At 38.3% G+C, this 24,428-nt stretch overlaps 1 pseudogene; it reads right to left on the bottom strand.

Annotated features, from left to right (window-relative positions):
- The window catches only part of LOC125921627 (uncharacterized), a 38,946-nt pseudogene extending 19,177 nt beyond the window's left edge, over positions 1–19,769 (bottom strand).
- Positions 19,770–24,428: the final 4,659 nt, after the last annotated feature.

Below are 24,428 nucleotides of genomic sequence, written 5' to 3'. Positions count from 1 at the left end.
GATACTTGTTTACTGATAGTTTTTAAACCTCTCTGCTTCTTTTCCCCACATCTGGGCAAGCTGATAAGAAAGGCTGGTACTTCCTCCTTGGGCTCACGCAGGAAGTTCAAGCCACATGCAGGAGCCTCGCTGCAGCCCCAGCCCTAAATAGAATAAAAAGCCCCAACCCTGAACTAGTCTCCTTTCCCTGCTCTCCCAAATCACTTTTGGACCTGCTGAGGAGGCAGCCTGCTCCCTCCAAAAGCCTCATTATATAACAAACCTTTTCCTACTCTCTTGGTGTGTGTGGCTTCAGGAGTCTTAACATTTTTTTTTAATGTTTATTTCTTTATTTTGAGATTGAGGGAGAGAAAGCGTGTTCGCATGCAAGTGGGGAGGGGCAGAGAGAGGGGGAGAGAGAGAATCCTAAGCAGTCTCTGAGCTGTCAGTGCAGAGCCTGGTGTGGGGCTTGATCTCATAAACTGTGACATCATGACCTGAGCTGAAATCAAGGGTCGGACGCTCTACTGACTGAGCCACCCAGGCGGCCCAGCAGTCTTAACATTTAAACCAAATGCTGGGTATAGGTTCATCTCCTTCTGTGGAGTGACCAAAACAAATATGCACGTACATTTGATATACATATAATTAGATTTTAGATTGAGATTGAATTTCTTGTGAACTTACTATCAGAAAGAAATGTCAAAACTCACGGAAGGAAAGAATAAAACTGAGCCATGCAAATATTTGTCCAACATCCATGTTCAAAACATACGCTGAGTGAACAGTACATAGTCAAGCCACTAAAAAGTCATTTTAGGAATTAAGGAGCTTCTGAAAAGAGAGAGAATCACTATTAAAGCACCACCCAGCACACACATTTTTCTTCTAAAATTTCTTCTAAATGTCAGTGAGATTTTAAAACCCTACCCATAGTTACAGAGGATAAAGTGGAAACTTAGATGACTGTGGCAGGCAGAGATGTAGATTAATATAAGTTCTTACACTTGCATGGCTCTGGCCAGAATCAAATCAAGAACAGAAATAGATAAACCAAATGTGAACTATACACAGAAAGGGAACTTGGCATTATTACGTAGAAATTGTAAGGATTACCCCTGTCAACTCTGGTGTATAGTAGCTAGGTTTTTATGTGCAAAATATTATGATCAGATGTGCTGAATGGCATTTAATCATACCATGGCCAAGAGAAGAGTCATGTATTTTGTGAAGTGGTAAGTGAGGAAATTCAGGGAAGTCAAACGTTTAATATATGGCAGTCAAGAAAGGAATATTCCAACCATATTCCAACCATATTTATGTTATTGGCCTCAATACAATTTCTTTAGAAAAGATGAAATTTTCAAAGCCTATCCAAAATGGCTTTTCTGGATCATTCTACTTCTAGAGAAGTCTCTGAGGTTGAAGACCCTGGATAGACTATCCAATTTAAATCTTGGGGCCTCTGAGAAATAATTGTTCCTTCTAAAATACAGTACAATCCAGCCAACTCTCTTAGGAGTTATTAACATTTCATTGCTATATAAATGTTCAGCAGCAGAAGAAAGAAGAACTGTATTCAGGGACTAGTTCTGACAGATTACAGTGTGAGGTCTTGATAAAGGTTGTGAAGGGTTATGTCCTCCAAATGATTTATCCATCATAGTAGGAATAGAAATACCACGCAGCCTGAATAAGAGTTAACAGTGTCATTTTAATTAGGTGAGCACTGGATTGTTAAAGCCCAAACAGACAATAATTATAATATAGGAGGTACTGCAAAGCAGTTTAAAACAATGAAACCTTTGTGTCATTCATAGTCAGACTTAAATATCTAGCTAACCTATTTATTCTCTGCATACTCCAAATATTCTTTCCACCGTCTTTACTGAGTGAAGGAAATTAGATACAGTGGCCCCAGCTCCTAAGTGAGACATACTTTGGAAATTGTACTTCTCTTGAATTTAATAAAGCCAATAACCCTAGTTATTCCAAGAGAAAGACTGTGATCGTGTGAGAAAGGCCAAATAGCTTACCATCCCCCTGCAGAAAGCAATATGATATGAGCAAACAGAAGAATAGAGCATGTTTCACTGAGAATCTCCTTAAACTAAATCATGAATCAGGAACAATTAGATTATAAAAGGCTCTACAAAATAAATTGCTTCCAAAGAAGTACTGATATCTTAGAGTGGTGCCTATATCAGTGTTGGATTAAAAAGTAGTGATCATGGGGCGCCTGGGTGGCTCAGTCGGTTGAGCGTCTGACTTCAGCTCAGGTCATGATCTCACGGCTGGTGGGTTCAAGCCCTGCTGACAGCTCAGAGCCTGGAGCCTGCTCCGGATTCTGTGTCTCCCTCTCTCTCTGCCCCTTCCCTGCTCATGCTCTCTCTTTCTGTCTCAAAATAAATAAATATTAACAAAAAAAAAAAAGTAGTGATCCACTATCCACACCTACTTTGAAGATAAAGACTATAGGTAATGAACAGAAACAAAAATCAAGACCGTGGCTAATTGTTTTAAGAGACAGGAGCCACAGTACAGAAGAGTACTTTTCAGGGAGGTAATTAGGCTTGTGGGAGTCAGAATTAAATCTTGTTAATGGTATGAGGTTCTTTATTCTTTCCCTCAATCAATTATTTAAACCTATTTCAGGAATTTACATGATGAATAGTCAAGGTACAGAGATTCTGGAGGACATGAAATTGTCCAGCAATGTGGTAAGTTAGTCTATGCTGGAAAGTTTCCAATGTGTAAGTACTTGTTAGAAGTTCTAAAATGGATCAGTTTCTTCCGATTAAAGTCTTCGCAAGAATTAAGTAGTTTAGTAACTCTCAGGAAAGATAGAGTCTGAGAAAATCATTTGGAGTCATTTGACACACTGCACACCCAAATCAAGTCTTGCAAACTAAGCACACACACAAAAAACAAAAACAAAAACAAAAACAAAAACAAAAACCTGTCTACTGAGCACCTATCATGTACCAAGCATCCTGTCAGGTCCATTACATATATAATCTCATTTAATCCAAGGAAATCTTTGTGAATGATGTTTTTAAAGATGAGACCATTGTGACTCGAGAACTTAAATAACCTCCTGGGGTCACTCAATGGGCTAATGGAAGACTGAGGATTAGTGGAAGGCCAAGGTTTTATTCCATCCTGGTCCCCTCAACTCACACAGATAATGATGAAAATATCTCTGCAATTCCAGCTCTTTGGTCATGCTGAGGGGTAAACTATATACCATTATTTGCATATTTTCTGGTTACAAGGCTAAGGCGAGAGCTCAGAAATGCCACAGTATGCATCAGATCATTCTCTGACAGCGTCTGTGCGACAGGATGTGTCAAAAACACATCCTCTATTTGGTGGCTTGTGGTGGTTAAAGTATGTGGGGTATGGGTCTAGTTTTGACTTCAGCAGTAGCCAGCTGTGTGATAGTTGGTAATTTACCCTCTCTAAAAATCTCTCCAGTCACTTCTAAACTGACAGTAAATAATAGTACCCACCTCACTGGTCGGACAAAAATATTTAAATGAGATAGTAAGTGTAAAGAGTCTAGTCTCTATTATATGCTCAGTTCATGTTCAGCAACTAGACGTATTAAAAACTGGTTTCCAGGGGCGCCTGGGTGGCTCAGTTGGTTAAGTGACCAACTTCAGCTCAGGTCATGATCTTGCAGTTTGTGAGTTCGAGCCCCGCGTCGGACTCTGTGCTGACAGCTCAGAGCCTGGAGCCTACTTCAGATTCTGTGTTTACCCCTTTCTCTACCCCTCCCCTGCTCACGCTCTCTGTCTCTCTGTCTCTCGATAATAAATAAACATTAAAAAAAATTAAAAAAAAAACTGGTTTCCATGAGCCAAAAGTAGCATTGGTGAAAATGAGATTACAAAGGCTTTAGAACGTTGTTCCCTTGATTATTAAAAAATGATTACAAACATTTCCTTGTTGCTTAGCATCAGAGAGATCTATAAGAAGCTCGTTCCTAAAAACAAAGGGCATAAAAACAATCTTCAAAAGATAATACAATAAAAACATGAAAACATTTAAGCCTAATTAGTAATCAAAGAAGTGCACAATAACACCAGCATGCCATTATTTGTTGAGTCAATCACCCTCAAAAAGATACCACTTGGGGCGCCTGGGTGGCTCAGTCAGTTAAGTGTTTGACTCTTGGTTTCCACTCAGGTCCTGATCTCATGGTTTGTGAGTTTCAGCCCTGCATTGAGCTGTAGGCTGACAGTGCAGAATCTGCTTGAGATTCTCTCTCTCCCTCTCTCTGTCCTTCCCCTGCTCATGCTCCCTCTCTCTCTCTCTCAAAATGAATAAACTTAAAAAAAAAATAAAAGGAAAGATACCACTAAATGATTTAAAAAGTACAGTAAAGAGAGTAATTTTAGGGACACCTGGGTGGCTCAGTCCATTAAACGTCCAATTTCAGCTCAGGTCATGATTTCATAGTTCGTGAGTTTGAGCCCCGCGTTGGGCTCTGTGCTGACAGCTCAGAGCCTGGAGCCTGCTTCAGATTCTGTGTCTCCCTCTCTCTGCCCCTTCCCCACTTGCACTCTGTCTCTCTCTTTCTCTCTCAAAAATAAATAAACATTAAAAAAATTAAAGTAAAAAGAAAGTAAATTTATATATTGCTGATAAAAGAAAACATTTTGGAACACCAATTAAATAACAATTTTCAGAAATATAAAAAAATAATTTTAATTTTAAACCATCAATTCTACTTCTGAGAATTCCCACTAAGAAAAACATCAAAAAATAGAAAATCACATTGGATACAATTTTAAAACAGTATTATTTTTTAAAGTTTATTTATTTTGAGAGAGAGGGAGAGCATGCACACGTGCACATGTGGGGAAGGGGCAGAGAGAGAGGGAGGGAGGGAATCCCAGCAGGCTCTGTTGGGCTCCATGCTAACAGAGCCCAACCCTGGGCTGGAGCTGGAGCTCACAAACTTAGAGATCACGACCTGAGGCAAAATCAAGAGTTGGACGCTTACCCGACTGAGCCACCCAGGTGCCCCTCTAACAGTATTATTTAATTAAGTAAAAAGTGGGATGGGCTTAATTACCTACCAAAAAACTGTTTGCAACAGCCATGGTGCCATCTCTCTTTAGCATAAGTACCAGTGAAAATTAAGGTGATGAAGACAATACGGCATCGTAGTAAGGCTTAGAAAAAGGGAAAGTGTGGTATAAATTGTGTAGACTCGTTAAAGCTAAATGAGAAACAGATGCCCAGAAAAAAAAATGATTTCAAGAAAATTGAAAATGTTCATAGTTGTGTTAAGATGGCGGAATTTGAGATCATGATACTCTTTTTAAGAATTATAATTTCAGGGGCCCTGGGGTGGTTCAGTTGGTTAAGCAGCCAACTTTGACTCAGGTCATGATCTCACGGCTCCTGGGTTCGAACCCCATGTCCGTCGCTGTGTTGATCACTCAGAGCTTGGAGCCTGCTTCAGTTTCTGTGTCTTCCTCTCTGCCCCTCCCTGGCTTGCACTCTGTCTCTCTCTCTCTCTCTCTCTCAAAAATAAACATTTAAAAAAATTATAATTTCAATATTAATTGCATATTAGAAAAAATAATTTTATTAAACCAGTGTGAGTGATGCAGTAGAATGGTGACTGTTCTCATTATTATGTAATATTAGCAACTCTTACAACTAATTCAATTATCTGAGTTCAGAACCTGATTTATTACTGTTTTTATACTAATAAAACAAACAAATAATAAAATTCATCTCTTCATTGATTTTTGCTCATTATTTTTAGAATTATTTTTGATCAAATAAGTACTTTCTCAAAATGAGTCAGATATGTGATCTAGGACTAATTATATGCAAGGTATCATTGTATCAGTCTTTTGATATGTGAAAATTTATCCCAAATGATCAATATCTTTAATTTCATATATCTATGGACATTGGTCATTTGTTTTCTCAAGGTCTAGACATAATCTCTTGTTTTTGGAAAGGTCCTTTAGAAGGGTCAGTAACAATAGGAATCTTGCTATTTTCTTGCAAAAATAATTTTTAAGTCCATTTGACATACCATTGACAGAAGTAATTTTTCTTCTTAAAGCTGTTATTATTAAATATTTAGAGTCTTTTGTTTTCAACTCAGCTCCTCTGTAAGTCACTATAGGATTTTGAATTAAATAGTGAAGGGTGGGGGTGGAAGAAGGGAGAAACAAAGCACATAGTCAGCTATTTACAGCAGATAGCCAGAGAGGACTTCACTTCACATAAACAGAGGAAGTTCTGAGCTATGATATCAGATAATCTAATCCAGAGCAATTTAACATCTACTGTGGGTTATATGCAGTGCTGAGCACGGTGGACAGAAACAAAGATGGGTAAGAGACAGTTTCTAACAACAGGCATATGTTCTAGTAAGAAGGCAAATACATATAAACAACAGAATCCTACAGAAGTGACAGTATTCCATTTCTTTCAATTATGCTGGGCTGAAATTCTGTAAAACAACTCCTATTACAAGCAGCTTTAGAAAACTTAATGCATAGACTTTTTGTATTGTTTTATGTTTGTTCCTAAATATATAAGTAATGCTTGTGCTTATCACAGAAAATTTGGAAAAAGGGGCAGATGAACAAGATCACCCCTAGATTTCTGGGGCTAATCAGCATGAAGTTAGCCCACTATTCTTTATCTTTCTCAGCGATTACAGACAAATACTTTGGACAGAATGCCAAAACCAAACAACTACCTGAGACCTCGGAAAATTAACAACAGCAAATAAATCGGGGGAGAAAGACCAAACCGGAGAAATGACCCTTACAACGTTGAGTTTCCTGATTATTTCCCCCTCTTTTACCTTTGTGCCCTGATCAAAGGCAGCTTCACTGTGAAACAGTGCAGTTGGTGCAGGGAGAAAATTTCAGAGAGAAACCCTAGTCGGAGGAACAGGAAAAGGAGCCCTTGTTTGCTCCAAGGGCGACTCCAATTGCGCACAACTGCCCGGTGCAAGTAGCTAAAACTCCAAAAGCAAAGCAAAACAAAACAAAAACCAAAACATAAAACCAAACAAGACAACGTTCAAGCCAGAGGAATAGGAAAAGGGAAGCCTGGGAGTCAGAGAATATGTGGCAAGTTGCAGAGAGGAGAGAAGGGAAGGTGGGGGAGGCTCCAAGTGTGCCTATCAGTTGACACAAGTCCTGGCTTCGCTGGAGCTGTGCATCTGTAGGAAACACTAAAAGCAACATGGCAAAGGCTTTGAAAGTTCAGCTGACATTGGAACTCTATCCATGGAAGAGAAGCTAGAACTTCAGGTTTGAACTCAACTAGGTAAACGGCCTTCTGAAACCACCACCACCACTGATCAATATTCTCTAGTGGATTGTTACAGGACTCCATGTCTCATGTCTCACAATGTAATATTCAAAATATCCATGATACAATCCCCAAATATTCACTATGCAAAGAGACAGGACACCATGAGAAATCCTCAAGGGAAAATAATCAAAAGATCAACAGATGCAAACTCTGAAATGAACCAGAGGTTGGACTTGAAAGCGATTATAACCAACCTTCCTTCCTTTCTTCTTCCCCTCCACCCTTTCTTCCTTCTTTCCTTTCCTCTCCTTAATTTTGTTCTACATTTCTTATCTTCCTAAGGTGGACACTTAGATTTTTGGTTTTAGACCTTTTTCTTTTGTAATAGAAACATACATTGTTTTCCCTATTTCCGTTGAATTCCACATAGTTGATTTGCTGTTTTTGAGACAGGGAACAAGCCCAAAGTGAAAAACATTATGCAAGGGGGCACCTTCTGTTGGATGTTATCATTACACTGCTTTCCCCCCCCCCTTTTTACATTTATTATAATTTTTTTTAAAGAGAGAGAGAGAGAGAGAGAGAGAGACGGAGCACAAGTGGGGGAGGGGCAGAGAGAAAAAAGGAGACAACAGAATCTGAAGCAGGCTCCAGGTTCTGAGCTGTCAGCACAGAGCCCCCTGCGGGGCTCGAACTCATAAACCCTGAGATCATGACCTGAGCCGAAGTGGGACGCTTAAGTGACCGAGCCACCAAGGCGCCCCTAAACTGATTTCTCTTACAAAGCGGAACCAGAATGTGGCCCCATAGACAAACAGGACTTAAAACAGAGGACTCATGCTCCAAAAAGTGTCAAAGAGCTGCCTGAATTACCTGCCAATATTGGTCAGTCAGCATGAGGCCCTTCCAACCAATCAGGATGGAGTATTTTTTTTCCTCCCTTTCCCTCATTAACATATTAGACCAGAGTGGGAACCTGGGCTGGAGCTTTCTCCACTTAAGCAGAGCTCTCTTTTGAGGGTTTGAGTAACTACTCTGTTAACACTGTGTCTGCCTTCAGCTAGACCTGTAGTCTAGATCTAACACTTTGCCTGTGCCTTTGACCTTTGGCACTCCTTTCATGGTGTGGGGCCCAAGAACCCCACTCTCCTATAAAGTTTTCGGTAGCATTTGGTTCAAATGAATTTCTAACTTCTTTTGTGATTTCTTCTTTGACCCCTAGCTTGTGTAGAGCTGACTTGTTTAATTTATGTATCTTTGGGGCTTTTCTAGATGTATTGTATTCATTTGTAATTTCATTATCTTGCAGTCAGAGAACAATTCATTTAGCCTATAGAACTTCCTTTAACACTTTTTTTTTTCTTTTATAGAGGAGATCAGCTGGAGATGAATTTCCTCATGGTGGGTTTATCTGAAAATATCCACCCTTTATTTTTTAAGGAAATTTTTCTGGAAAAAAAATTCTTCAGCACTTTGAATATGTTTCTGGACTCCTTTTACTATGGTAAAAAGCCAGCTACTAATTGTATCATTTTTCTTGTATATGTTTTGTGTTCTTTCTCTCCAGGTGCTTTCAAGATTTTTTTTTTATTTTTTCAGCAGTTTGACTCAGTTTAGTTTTCTTTATATTTATCCTTTATGTATATGTGTAGTATTTGTTTTGATTTGTTGATCTGAAAGTTAAGATTGTCTACCAGTCTGTGAAGTGCTTAGGCATAATTTCTTAAAATATTTTTCTATACCTGTCTCTCTCTCCCCTCTCCTTCTGGAACTTTACTTACTTGTGTGTTAGGCTGCTTGGTATTATCCCAGGGGTTATTTTACTATTATTTTTCTATTTTATTTTTCTATTTTTTTTTTTTAGTACTTTCTCTCCCTCCCTCCCTCTCTCTCTTTCTCTCTCTCTCTCTGTTCTTGGGACTGAGCAATTTCTATTCATCTTCTTATACATCTCACCAGTTATTTCTTCTGCCACTTTCAATCTGATGTTGATCCATCTAGTGAATTTTTTTTAATGTTTATTTATTTATTTTGAGAAAGAGAGAGGGGGGGAAGGGGAGAGGGAGAGAGAGAGAAAATCCAAAACAGGCTCTGTTGTCAGTGCAGAGCCCAATGTGGAGCTCGAACCTACAAACTGTGAGATCATGACCTGATTCAAAATCAAGAATCAACTGACTGACTCACTCAGGCTCCCCAGTCCCATCTAGTGAATTTTTTGTTTCAATGTTTATAGTCTAGAATTTCTATTTTTAAATATTTTCCACTTCTCTGTTGAGATATCTTTTCCACTCACTCTTTTAGACCTTTTTTTCCCTTTAATTCTTTTAAAATATTTTTTCTTAATTTTTGAACACATAATAGCTGCTCTGAAGTAGCTGTCTAACAGAGCCATCATCTGGCCAACTGAAAGTAAGGTCCCACTTGCCTTGTGTTATGTATTTTTTTCAGATTATCGATGACACTTTCCTCTTTCTTTGTGTATTTAATAATGTTTGGTGAAAAGTGGACATTGTAGATAATAAGTTGTAGCAACTCTGGACTCTGTTGTCTTCTTCTGGGAATTTGTTGTCACAGCAGTCGGTTAATTTTCTTGGATTCAAACTGTAACTTCGTTCTTTCCATTGGAAATGAAGCAGCTGATAATCCTTCTTATTCCTCACAGCAAACAGCTGCTGCTTTTTTTTTTTTTTTTTTTTTTTTTTTTTTTAAGCCTAATTCCCTGAAGGTTTTCACTGGGATGGCATAGTGATAAGCTGCCGACTCAGGCAAAACATATTTCACATTTTTAGACTCACCTATCATGGCTACTCTGCTTCTGAAGACTCCGATATTTTGCCAGCATCAGACTCTTTTCTTTGATGTTTCAAATCAGTAAGCCTGATTGGCAGGTGAGTCGGGGAATGCAGTTGGTTAAGAAAGCAGTGGGGCGCCTGGGTGGCGCAGTCAGTTAAGCGTCTGACTTCAGCCAGGTCACGATCTCGCGGTCCGTGAGTTCGAGCCCCGCGTCAGGCTCTGGGCTGATGGCTCGGAGCCTGGAGCCTGTTTCCAATTCTGTGTCTCCCTCTCTCTCTGTCCCTCCCCCGTTCATGCTCTGTCTCTCTCTGTCCCAAAAATAAATAAAAAACGTTGAAAAAAAAAAAATTAAAAAAAAAAAAAAAGAAAGCAGCAAACTCACAGATCTCACCTGATAAATCTGTCTTTCACACTTTATTTCTATTTGGCCTCTCCCTGCTTTCTTTGCCAGATACCCAGGGCTCTGCTTTGCACATTTATAGTTTAGTGGGCCGTGAGGGACCTCTGCAGAATTTAATGTGCAAATATTGGGTCTTCGCACTTCTGCAGTTCTCTCACAGATTTGCCTTTTACATTCTTAGCTGTGACTCTAATGCTGAGCACTTTTCTCTGCATTTGGTCATGCCAATGACAAGAAACATGTCAATAAGATGTCAGATGTTATGCATCCAGCTCTGCATGACCTGAGCTGGATAGGCTGAATGTTTTCTCTATAGATGCTCTTTGGAGCATATTCAGGCATTTCTTAACCTGAATGACAAGTTTTTGAGATGACAATTTCCCTTGTCTTTTGTTTGCACTTACCTAGTTCCTTAGTACCTTTAAATAATTGTGGTTTGGGGGGCACCTGGTGGCTCAGTCAGTTAAGCATCAGACTTCAGCTCAGGTCATGATCTCCTGGTCTTGGGTTCAAGCCCCTCATCAGGTTCTTTGCTGACAACTCAGAGCCTGGAGCCTGCTTCAGTTTCTGTGTCTCACTTTCTGTCTGCCCAACCCCCATTGCGCGCTCTCTCTCTCTCTCTCTCTCTCTCTCAAAAATAAACATTAAAAGAAACAGTTGTGGTTTTATTTTAATGTTAATTTAATTTTCAGAAAGGGAGAGCAAATGCACACTAGTGGGGAGGGGCAGAGAGAGAGAGGGAGACAGAGAATCCAAAGCAGGCTCCAGGCTCTGAGCTGTCAGCACAGAGCCTGACATGGGGCTCAAACTCGTGAACTGTGAGATCATGACTGGAGCTGAAGCCGGACACTTAACTCACTGAGTCACTCAGGTGCCCCAAATGTTTGTTTGTTTGTTTGTTTGTTTAATGAATCTTTGGGAAGATTCATATGACATCATTTGCTACCATTTCAGAAATCTGTCCATGCCCATCCCAGTCCATTGATCTGCACTTCCTTTGTGGGCAGGTTTCCCTGGCCACCCTTGCCTTTCTCTACCATAATGGTATTGAAGCTGGAAGTCCAATCATTAAAAAAAAAAAAAACACACCATCAAATAAATCTTGAAAAGACCATCTCTCTAGAAGTCAGTAGGTACAGGTTCTAGTTTCACTTAACTTGGGCAGGTGGCTTGACTCTGCTGTGCATTGTCACTTTTTCCTTGGACACTTAAGGAATTGAATGAGATGCACAGTACTTCTGACAGTAAAGTTCTGTTTCCCCTCTGTGGTCAAAAAGTAAATAAGACCTCTACTAATTTATAGGCATAGTGATTGTGTAAACTATTTTCCTTCTGTTTGCATTTTCCCAGAAAATAAGCCACTGGTCAAATGGAATGTTCTTGATAGTTAAATGAAACATTTTATCTATTATCTCTGTGGCTTTCTAAATCCTGTTTCAATTTCAATACCAAAATAGTCCATAGACTTACTCTCAAGGTGAATTTTGCAACATTTTCTAATTTCCCTACCAGAGTGGTCTTTTGTTTTCTCCTTCCTGTTTGCTGTCACTTTTCTCCATTTCTTAGTATATCTGCTGTCACTCAAGTCTAACTTCCAATTCCTTTTCAGGATTTTTATATCCAGTTGCCTGGTTGTCTTGGCCCAGAGTGTTTTCACTCTCTGCAATTCAAAAGAGGGATGCTGAGCTGTATTTTCTCTTCTGAATGACAAAGTCAACAAAATAAGAAACATGTCAATAAGATGTCAGATGTTAGCAAGAGATTGCAAATAACAAGGTGAACAAAGGATAGGAAGAGTTCTTCCCCCAAAGTCTCCTACAAATAGTTGTTTTAGTTACCTTTATTTATCTTTTATTTTTGTTTATCTTGTTAAGTCTGCTGTGCTTACTGCATTCATTATAAATGAGACTCCCCTATTCAAAAGAGACTCCCCTATTCATTGTTGCCATCCAAAGCCGTAGGATGATGAAAAGCTGTACTTGGAGTTGACAGTGGCCATCACATTCAGAGTCTCGGTAAGCTACCGCACAGAGAGCAGAACTAGGTAATTCAAGTGTCAGCATCTTTTAAAGGTGACAGTATGGGAGATGAAGCAGGAAAGGAAAGATCAGAGAATGTCAAATAATTTGTTTTTCTATTTTTCCCACTGAATTAACCAAATTATTTCTAATGAAATTGTTATAAGCCTATTACATTATGAAAGAAATACTTCTCAGTGTGACGGTTCAAACAAGAGTTAGGTCTGAGGTCACCTTTCACCCTTATGTTAAGAAACCAATTGTTTTAATGTGTTATCAGGAAGTCAACACCATAATGCATTTTCTTGTCATTTATGAAGTACACAACCAGAATATATTAATCCAATTAATATAAAATTGATATACCGAGTCTCTTAAAACTTGCTCACCTGAGTTTATTTGTTACAGACATTGAAATTAATACACATGAAGTTTTCACATATACAGTTACATTGTGTGTGAATCTGTGATCAACTCATTAAAGAATTGAGAACATTTATTTAGACAGATTACTCTGTCTCATAAAGTAAATGATGTCTTTCAAATTAGCTTGTTGGAAAAAATCTTACAAGTTGGTTTCCTGTTAGCACTTATTCTAGAACACTTTGATTTTTGGAGATGCCATATTTCTGAAGCTAGATTTTAAAACAAAATAAATGCTAAGTCTCACATACAAAATTTTATAGAAATTACTTAAATCCTCAGATATTATAAGTAGGTATTGTAGTTCGATTTAATACGAAATATGAGAATGTTGGAGTTTATTTATTTATGTTTATTTGTTTATTGTGAGACAGAGAGAGAGAGAGAGAGAGTGATCTGGGGAGGGGCAGAGAGAGAGGCAGACAGAGGATCTGAAGCAGGCTCTGTGTTGACAGTAGAGAGCCTGATGTGGGCTTGAACTCACTAACTGTGAGACCATTCCCTGAGCCAAAGTCAGACACTTAACCTACTGAGCCATCGAGGTACCCCAAGAATGTTAGAATTTTGTTAAAGGATGGCTTACCTATTTGATAGTTATGAGTATCAGGCTGAAAGCTAAGCAGAATCCAAGACTGTCTTTCAAAGTTCCTATCATCCAATCCTTTTTTTTTTTTTTTTTTTCCCTAATGGTGGGGATAAAAAAAAGAGATAAGAATTTCAATACAGCAGAATAACGTGGGAAATGAGGAAAAGAGATGTATTTTTTTAGTGAGAAAGTATAGGTGTTTTTTAAAACATATAACTGATATGTAGTCTACACTTACATAGTGTATATATTTCAGCCAAGTCACCTTTTATATTTTTGATCTTTACTCTTACCAATAACAAGTAGTGTGCTAAAGTGTATTGATACCCACTATGTTGACATTAAATAGATCTGATGACTATATTGCTACAGCTTGAGGCTATTTCACTGCCTCTGTAAGTATAAATATCTCAGTAAAATGCTTTCGTGGAATTGTTTATTTCAAAAGTATATGCTGTACTTTCAATACTTACATTCTGACCTCTTCTGAGCAATGATACAAATTCTTTCTGTTAAAGGTGACAGAACAGGTGTGTGCATTTGCCCCTCTGCCCCTTAAGATTTTGCTGAACGAAAGGAAGAAAGATGTGTGAATAAACATAAACTCATAATAGAAAAAAGAATTGTGAGGCTGCCTGGGTAGCTCAGTCAGTTGAACATCCGACTCTGCATTTCAGCTCAGATCATGATCCCAGGGTCTCGGGATTTAGCCCTACCTGGGGCTCCAGCCTGAGCCTGGAGCGTGCTTGGGATTCTCTCTCTCTCTTCCCCTCCCCCACTTGTGCCCTCACTCTCTCTCCCTAAAAGAGAAAGAGAGAAAAAAAAGAATTGTGGAGATTAGGGTCGGGAGAAGTCATCATTTATGAGAAATTTCACTTTGTTTCTGCACATCAGAAAGACGATGGGAAATCATAGAGAGCAGAAGCTAACTGGACAATGAAACCCTAAGGTCCAGAGTGAGCTTTATCCCTGTGAAAAACTGAAGACCCACGGTAAAGAAATTGAGGAAAGTCTCAGAGGAAAGCTCAACTCCCAGCAGGTGTCACTGTGTCATTTGGCCAGGACTGAGTCAGGAAGAAGAATGACACAGCAAGTCAGTCTGCTGGACCCCACCCCCACCCTGGGTTGCCTAATGTGACTGGTCAGCATTTCCTCTCCTGGAGGGTCCATGTAACAGAATGGTTTTACTTACACAAACCCACTCTGCTTACTAAATTATTTTAAGGAAATAGCTCTTTGACAAATTACTTCTATGGTTATTCAATTAAAAACAACTTCCCACTGTAGAGGTCACTTTGAATAATACATATCTTTCTAGGAAATTAATTACTATATTTTCATGGAGTTTGATCAAGTGGTACATTTTGATGATTTTAATTTTTTCCAATATCTGTGATTATTTCCCCATATTTATTTTTCATTTTCTCATTTCTTTTTCTTCTTCCCTTTGGATTAAATAAAAGTTATAACTTTTTCAATTAAACAGCTATTTAGCTTAGTTATTACTTCAAGTACTTTTTCATTTTCTTACTTCATTAATTTCTGTCTTTATTAAATTCTCTTATTTTTTTTTACTTATATTGAATTTGGCAATTTTCCAGTTTCTTGCATTTCTAAAAGTTTATTTTTATTCTTTCATCTTGGCCTATGTACGTATTTAAAACTATGAAACTTCCTCTGAGTGCAGCTTTAGACAGTATACCATAGTAATAAGTGACCTTTTCTCAACCAAATATTTGATTAAAAGTTTGATATTCTAAGAAAAAGTTTGATATTCTAAGAACTTGAGAGATGAAAAAAAATTCAATTTTTTTTATCCACTTGATATTTCATAGTTAAAGGAGGTAAGTCAAAACCTTTCTACTATGTTTTGTTTTTGTGTTTATTTTCCTTTATAAATTTTGATGCTAAATCCTGCATTGATCAGTGGAAAATAAAATGAGTAACATATAAAATTCTTTTTTATTATTAAAATAATTATTGCTAATCTTAATAATTATACCCAACATTTATAGTATTATATCATTTCCAAGTACAAGGTATTGTTCCAAGCTCAATGTATTCATTAATTCAATCATTTTCATTTTACAGATGAGAAGTGAGAAAACAGAGTCTTAGTTTATATAAATTATGCTGATCAAATTAGAAAATGTAGACGCTAATCCAGTTCCCTGAATCCAGAGCTAAAGCTTGTACCTCACAATTATGCATGGGGAAAGAGCATAGAAACAAGAGTCAGTCTGCTTAGTATTCTAGACCAGTCTCTGCTACAGTAATACGTACAGTATACATTGATCATGTTCTATGGTACTCAACTGGGGTTGTACTAAATGTGTTCAAATTCTACTAAGTTAGCATACATGTTATCCTTGATTTGCTATTCCAGGAGTGAAGATTAATTTATGCACTCCAAATGTTGCTGGTGGTCAGTGGCATTATCTATAATATGGCTAGCTTAACTAAGGGTACATTCCAGAGTCATAAACTAGAGAAAGGTAAGTGGCCTTATTATACTGATCTTATTAAACCTCTACTGTAACCAGTTGCATTAAGTAGTAGTGACCTAAGATCCCATTCAGGTGTAGAACCAATGCTGAATCTCAGAAGTCCTAGGAGTTAGCTGATGTCAGCACTGTCTAAAAATTGTATAAAATATGACAACTTCAATGGGCATGAGCTCTGAGTTTAATTAATACCAAGTATTGGGCCAACTTTAGTCATATGTTAGGTACAATTTGGAATAAAAAAACCCATTTTTGTTTACATAAGCAAAAAGAAAAGAAAATATAGCCCCTTCCCTTAAAGAAAGCAAAGATGAAATAAGAATGTTGAAATGGTATTAGTAGCTCATAATTTACAGTACTCTCCCTGCTTTATGTGCAGTTTCAGTTACCTGTGTCAATGGTGGTCCAGAAGAGGATGATCCTCCCTCAGATGTATTGTCAGAATGTTAATAGTAGCCTAATGCTGCTATGACAATGCCTGTGTCATTGGCCTCACTCCATTTTATCACATAGGCACTTTATCATCTCACATCATGACAAGAAGGGTGAGTACAGTACAATATGATATTTTGAGAGAGACCACATTCACATAACTTTAATGATAATACATTATTATAATTATTTTCTTAGTTATTTTTAATCTCTTACTGTGCCTAATTTATAAATTAAACTTTATCATAGGTATACTTAGAAAAAAAACATACTATGCAGGGTTTGGTACTATCCATGATTTCAGGCATCAACTGAAGGTCTTAGAATATATCCTCCTTGGATAAGGGAGGACTACTGTATTGAAGAAAAAGACATATAACTAGAGTTAATAAAGGACAGTGATTAGGACACTAATAAAGGACAGTTAATATTAGGACAGTTAATAAAGGACAGTGTCTAGTTGGCTAGAAACCAAGAGTTGCCCCTTTGGGATGATGGTGGAAGAATCTGCTCCCAAGTCCATCTTCTATGTCGCTCAAGGTTCAAGATTAGGGCATATGGAATCCAATCATTCAAGGTTGGCTAATGGATCTACCTCCTGCTCAGGAGAGAGGATATCTTGTTCTACGGTCTCAGCAGAATAATTTCCAATGATGGAGAGATGGCTCTACAAAAGCTGAGATACTGTTATAGCAGAGGAAGCAATGCTGGGCAAAAGATTATGACAGATAACCGGTAACTACTGTACTCACTGGATTTTTTCTTTGTTGTGCTCTAGAGAGTAAGTCCACTGGACTCAGTATAATGTCATGCATCAGAGCATTATCCTCTTCAGTTTGGCTGTCTGTTTCTGAAAAGTCAAAACAATGGCAAGATTGAAGTTTTTTTCCTTCTCACATAAGAGAGGTAGTTGTCCAGGGCCATTCCACCATTAACTGGCTACCCTCTTTAGAATCACATTTAAGATGACTTCTGTAGCATCATCCATCAAATTTGATCTTCAGGCAGGAGGAAGGGAGAAGGCAAAATAACATATCTCTCTGCTGAGTCAACTCTTGAAAAACAGTCAGAAAATATAGCCCCTTCTCCTCAGAAGTTCCCCATCACTTTAAGTTACAACCCATTCTCCAGAATTTTGTCACCTAACCATAAAGGCAGATCGCTAGAAATGTGGCCCATTCCATGTGTGCATTGTAGTGTCAGATATAATTGGGGTTCTAAACTAAGGAAGGAGAGAATGAATGCTGTATAGTATATTTAGAAATTACTCTCTTAGTCTCCATAGTGCAGGATCAATTCAGGGCAACTATAACAAACTGAAAGTTTTAAACAACTCAATTTTTAGCAATCAATGGAGTCATTATGTCTAAGATTTTAAAGTTCTCTCTTTCCTTCTTGCCAATCATTTGTACTTTTTTTTCTTAATTGGCTGTTATTTTCAATCAAGTACAATTGCCCCAAAGTAAAGTTAGAGTCACATTCCACTGATTAGAGTTGTCTTCTAATGATTAATGAGCCAGTCTGAAATTCACACTGTGCTTATTTAGAACATGATAGCATCATTCAGTAATGAACTTTCAAGAGATTATTTATTTCCCGTTGCCATATTTCTAATCAAGTACTCATATGCATAATGAATGCTTCAAAAAAGTCTGCTGCTTTTTACCTTATTTACAAAAGAGTCATCTTAATGGCAAACCATGAGCATGTTGAGATAGATTGTCTAGTGAAATCTGACCATGAATTAAAATATCTTGGGGTTCAAAAAATAGTAAAAAAACAAAAAAAAGGTCTTTAAAATTCTAATAAAATCATATGAACTCAGGTGTGTAAGATAACCTGAGATTCATTTGGCCAATCTGTAATCCAAGCCCATGAATATAATCACCAGCAGGTGATTCTCTAGCACCTTGTGGACCCCCTTTGGACATTGGAGACCACCTTTGTGTCAGTCCCCTCCGTATGGCAGTAGTTGTTAGAACATTCTTTGTTTGAGCAAAACTGCAAAATTACTTTCTCCATCATCATCTTTACCTTTTCTATTTTTCTACTGTGCTCGTTGCTTATGTGCTAGGTATTTCAACAAAGTAAGCTACCATCAATACTAACAGCCATATTAGAACAAAGTTGAATTTCAAGATCACAAAAGCTGTGAAAAGATCACCAGTGAACCACAGAAGTGAGGGAAACATCCATGCAGATATCTAACTCTCTGCCCAGAGTTCAAGGCAGAGCAAGCCAAGTGAAAAAGGCCGTTGGGGTCGGACATGAGTTTGGTGGGTGTGTTCTAGGAAGAGCACAACTAGTGTAGGCAGGGCAAAGGGAATGAGGGGAATTTGGCAGGTGGTTAAGATAGATAGTAAGTGGGGCTGTGTGGGAATTACGAAGTGTTTGGAATATTTTACGCAAAGGAGTGACATGGTCTTTCTCAGTTGTAACAGAATCACTCTGATATGTGGAAAATAGATTACAAGGCAAAGGAGAGGTGGAGAGACCACTTAGGAAGCTGCTGCAATAGTCAAGCAGAGATAGAGGCTTATGCTAAAGGAGTGACTGTGTTCGTGCTCGGATTCTACTTGTGTTTGTAGGAAGAGCCTACATGATGTACTAACGCATTGGATGCACAACAGGGAGTGAGGTATACTGAGTCAGATGATTTTAATTTGAGCACCTGGAAGAATGACTGTACCGCTTGCTGAAGCGAGGTGTCTTGGGAGAGAAGCACACTTATGCAGGGAAAGTCAAATGGTTGATTTTTATTTTAATATGCCATTTAGGCATCCAAGTGAGGAACCTGAGGAGGAATATATAGAATATGGATAAACAGGAGTTGAAATTGAGCTGAACGGCATTAGTCCAGTGTCTTTCAAAGTTGTTTGATTTGTAGAGTGTATCTGTGTGGTTTCCCCCTTAATGCTCCGAAAGGGTTGGTGCTTGATGATGACCTATATTCTTTTCAGGTCTCAATTTCAGTAGTAATGATATCATGGTCAGAATGCCAATGGTATACTGGAAGACTTTTTTTTTTTTTTTTTTTTTGTTGAAATTTGTAGCACTTACTGTTGTGTACCCACCACCTTCAGGAGGGAGGTAGTTATTTCTGCACTGCTTTGGAGCATTGGGTGGTTAGAGCTCACAGTTGCATCATACTTGGGGAACTGCTCTTCCTTTGAAGGAGGCTGCCTTGCACATCCCCTCCGCTGTGGGCAGCTCACATCCGGTGGGCTGGTCAGTGAAGGAAGGGTAATAAGGCCTGGATCCTTTGCCTCAATCTGAGAAAATTTGCACACGTGCATCACATTACTCCCTAGCAGTATTCCTGAGGGCATTCCCTAATAAACCTGACACCCAAATATCCATCTCAGAATCTATTTTTTATGAAGCCCACCTTAAGCCACAAGTGTCTCACCAAAGTGAATATTCATGAATAAAGATTTAATTTTTTTAAAGTAATAGACCTACTATGATCCAATGGAATTTGGTGTTATTTACATAACTTAATGTAACTCTCCAACAACACTAAAGAAGAGCATTCAATTAATTAATTCAATTAATTAGAATTTTTTCAGCTACTGTTCATCTAGGTAGAATCAGAGTCTAATGGCAAATACGTATTTCATTTGCCTTGCATTCCATTTTAAAGTTAAATTTTAGATTAAACCATAGAGCATGTTTTAGGACATTCTAATAGCAATTATATTTAACAAAAACAGGAAAAAAAATGGAACTGAATAAGACTTAAATTGCAAAAATACCTCAGAACAACATGGTATGTTCATTATTTTTGTAATTCAAAAACTTCACAAAAGACCGGGATCTAACTCTCAAAGCTTTTGTGCAGATTATCATCTGTCAATCAAATGCTTGAACACGTTGCTTTTCATCATGTCAAAAAGTTGACATTTCTGTGATTAAGATCATCCCCTCACTTAAAAATCTCTCCCCCTAACTTCCTGTGTTTTTCAGTATTATTTATTTTAAACACTAATAAATGGTCTCTTTTATTTATTTGCTTTAAACCAGTAAACTGTAAGAATCAGAAAGAATGTTTCTTTTTAAATCTTGAAGGAGAAAAGCCAGTTTAATACTTCTATTTGTTGAGTAAAATTTTTTAGCTTTTAGTGTATATTTATTGATTTAAAAAAGTTTTGAAATACAGGAGGAAAGCATGATGAAAAATGAGAGATATACTAGAAAACTCATTACTTAATGGCTTTTCAAGAATCATATCTATGAATTCAGAAGCATCTGTTTAACAGCCACCTTGGAATCGCCGACCCGTATCTCTTCTGTTCCTTTAGAATTTCAACCTTAAAGTTCTTTTTGCTGATAGAGTAAAATTATATCTTAAGAGAAAATAAAGGCAATGTTATTTAGATGATTTTAAGGTGAGTTAAAAACTAAGGCAAAATATTGTAATTTTAAATTATATTTCATAAAGAAAGTGAGCAATTGAGGTGATTTTTAATATTTTGGAGATAAATTTCAAGTTTAATCTGCCTGGCTGAAAGTCTCCTGTGGAATTATTTTCCCTTGTAACAAATCTGACTAAGGAGATTATAATAGATTAAAAGCAACTTAATGCACCTATGATGTCATATCTCTCCTAACTGTTCTTACAAATGATTCCTTATTGCATCAGCTCAATTGTTTTTTTTTTTTTTTCATTTTCTTGATTCTAATTTTAAAATAGGAAAATTTTATTGGTTCCTTTAACTCTTCTATATGGTGGTCTAGAATGGCTCTAAATGCCTCCCTCAAAAGCCATTCAGCAAGTAGGAGCTGAATTAAATTTTTGCTTGTGTGGTTCCAAAAAGGAGAACGGAGAGCCATATGTGAACATGACAGATGGGCTTATCTCAGCATAGTGGTGGGAAGAACTTTCAAACCATTACAACTGTGCAAAATTCAAATGAGCAGTGAATTACCATCCTCTGCTATGCTTAGATATCATTCATTGGTCAGAAGCTTTGCAGAGACGACTACGGCATTGGACAATAAAGGTGATGTCTCATTCTCATTCTGGAATGGAATTGATGGCTTATTTGTATATACCCCTCCCCTCGAGTCAGGACTGTTTTAAATTTATATTGGAAGATATTCCTGTTGAATCAAAGCCACTTTGTCCAATTTTATCCCTCTCAGTGCTAGAAAAATTGCTCCCAGCTAGAGTCTACTGGCAAGTTTTAATTGTTTTTGAACTTGATATCACTGAGGCTGTTATGAGAGGATTAATCTTTGAGTCACTCTGAGGTGAGGCCCTGCCAGGCTGTCTCTGCGATGACCTTCCTTGGTTGCCCCAAGGGGAATGGCCATTGCAATGCTACTCAAAATAGTTCCGGTTCGGCCATCTATGAAAGAATAATGGCCCCCAAAGATGCCAATGCCCTAATATATGGAATCTACGAGTATGTCCCCTTACTCAGCAAAAAGAGACTTTTCAGGTGTGATGTTAACTGCCTTAAGATGGGGAGGTTATCCAGGTGGGTCCGATCTAATCAAGTGTCATTAAAAGCCGAGCACATTTCTCCACTACAGTCAGAGAATGTCCGGACGGAAGACAGGCTGGAGGGATGCAGCGTGATAGTCTTTGAAGAAAGTGGAAGGGGGCCAGGAGCCAAGAAATGTGGGGACCTCTAGAAGCTGGGAAAGGTAAGGAAATGGGTTTCCATCTAGAGTTCCTAGGAAAGAAAGCAGCCCTGCCGATATTTTGACTTTAGCTCTCTGAAACCCGTGTCAGGCTTCTGACTTACAGAGCTGGTTATAAATTTGTGTCGTTTTAAACCCCTGCGTTTGCAGTCATGTGTTATGGGGGCAACAGGAAAGCAGTACAGCATCCGTGGAGCTGTTGACTTTGCCTCTGCCAGAAAGAGGCCCGCGAGAAGGGCTCTTGTGTCACTATGTACAAATGTCAGTGTCTAGAGTAGCATTGTCCTGCAGAAGATGTGCAGTGGGATTGCTTCCCTGTCCTTCTGTTGTGCAGTTTTGAGGCTCTGCACACAACCAAAAGCATATGTAACGAGAATGACTTTCTGGATTTCTGGAATGGTGACTTTGGTTTCCAAGCAAGATCTGAAAGGGCTTTTTGAATCGACTTCAAAATAGGATCTTCAGCACTGCGTCTTGTTGAGCATATACAGGGTTATCACTGCATTTTAATTATTTTAACTAATCCTTTGCATCAAGGCCTAGAACAAATATTAGTAATGTGTTTGCTGAAAAGCCAGATGTGACAAGCAGTGGCCTGTGGGTCTGTTTCAGCCAAAAGGGCCTCAGGCACGTTTACAAAGTAAAATAAATATCCTTTCAATGCCTTCTGGCTTTCTCTTCTGAATCCCTCAGTGCCTCTGGGCTATCTCACAGCTCGGTGTAGGCCTGCCATTGCAGAGCCGATGCTACTCTAAATTCTTCCATTCTTCACTCACTTTCTTCTTTTCCCTAAGATCAACACAGCTAGGACCTTGAAGTGCTTATCTTTTGCAGGTAGGAAACCAACAGATGAAAGTAATTCACTCTCAGGGTAAAGGTCTCAAGCAGTGCCATGTGAGGTTTGATGAATTCAGTTCAGCTGCAATTAATGGACTAAGCAGGGGAAATAATTTTGAGCCAGAGTACTTAGAAAGGGACGTGTGCATGGCAGGCTGTTAGCTCCACTATGAAATCTTCATGCCTGCACTGAGCATCTGCTGAGGTTCACATGGTGGCACCGAGGTGAAAGTTCACAGACCCTGGAGGCAGACAAAGCTGATTCTCAGGTTTTGCCATTTTGTTTCTTCACCCGAGGAACAAGGATAATGACTATGACCAGCCCTTAGGTTTATTGTGAGGTCTGCGTGAAGTCACATCCGTTCAACTGCTCAGCACAGTGCCTGGAATCAAGACTCAATACACCTTATCTGTCATTGATTGCAGAAATGGAGCCGTTCACTTTGTGTTTTCTTAAGCTCAGTGAGATTAATAGCATTACGTGAGTTTCAGGTGTACAATATAGTGATTGAGCAATGCTCTGCATCACTCGGTGCTCATCGTGGTAAATGCACTCTTAATCCCCTTAACCCATCTCATCCATTCCCCACACCTGCTCTCTGGTAACCATAAGTTTGTACTCCATAGGTGAGTCTGTTTTTTGATTTCTTTTTTCCCTTTGTTTTGTTTCTTCAGTACACACATATTCCTCTCGTGTTTGTCTTTATCTGACTGATTTGCTTAGCATAATACTCTGTAGCTCCATCCGTGTTGTTCCAAAGGCAAGATTTCATTCTTTTGAGTGGCTGAATAGTATTCCATTGTGTATAATATCGGTTCGTTTTAAAAGTAGTTAACTCCCACATATCTAGAACTTGGAAATTTTTATCACCACCAACAAAACCTCATAGCCTAAATCCTTGTGTGTACATGGGTATTATTTCCTTAAAGTTCTAACAGTTCAGTGAGGGGGGAAAAATACAGAGGAGAAAAATGTGCAATAAAGTCAGATTTTTTCCCCCTTTAATTATAATACACTGAGGAATAAATGGATGTTATTTAGGAAAGATTATCTTCAAAATACATTTCATGGTAGTCCCCCAAAAAAGGGTGGGGTGGGGTGTGAGTCTTGGAACATGTCCCTAACATCTTCTGCAGAAATTCTGGCTTGGTTCAGGATACTTTGATCACCGCTATAAAATCGAGAGATGGTGCTGAATGAAGGTGAAGAGGTCAGGAATAATTTGGGGAAGGCTGATGGGAGCCAATAACGATCATTGGCTCCATTCTGAGGACTTAAAAACCCAGACTGAGCAAACCCCAAAATCCTTCCATTTTCATTTTAGAGTTAAAAAAATAAGAGATGGACTATAGCCTGAACAATCCAAAAAGGGCGCTCTGAGTATTTCAGAAAAGAACAATTAAGATGTTTTTCACAAATTCTATTTAGGGGAAAGCCTTATTATAATAAAAGCAGGTTTTCTTCTTAGGAGGTACTATTCAGAATTGATTACCCTCCTTCA

The sequence above is a fragment of the Panthera uncia genome, chromosome C2 (assembly GCF_023721935.1).
Source record: "Panthera uncia isolate 11264 chromosome C2, Puncia_PCG_1.0, whole genome shotgun sequence".
Classification (NCBI taxonomy): domain Eukaryota; kingdom Metazoa; phylum Chordata; class Mammalia; order Carnivora; family Felidae; genus Panthera; species Panthera uncia.
The sequence above is the reverse complement of the archived record's forward strand: the minus strand, read 5'-3'. Positions and strand labels throughout refer to the sequence as shown.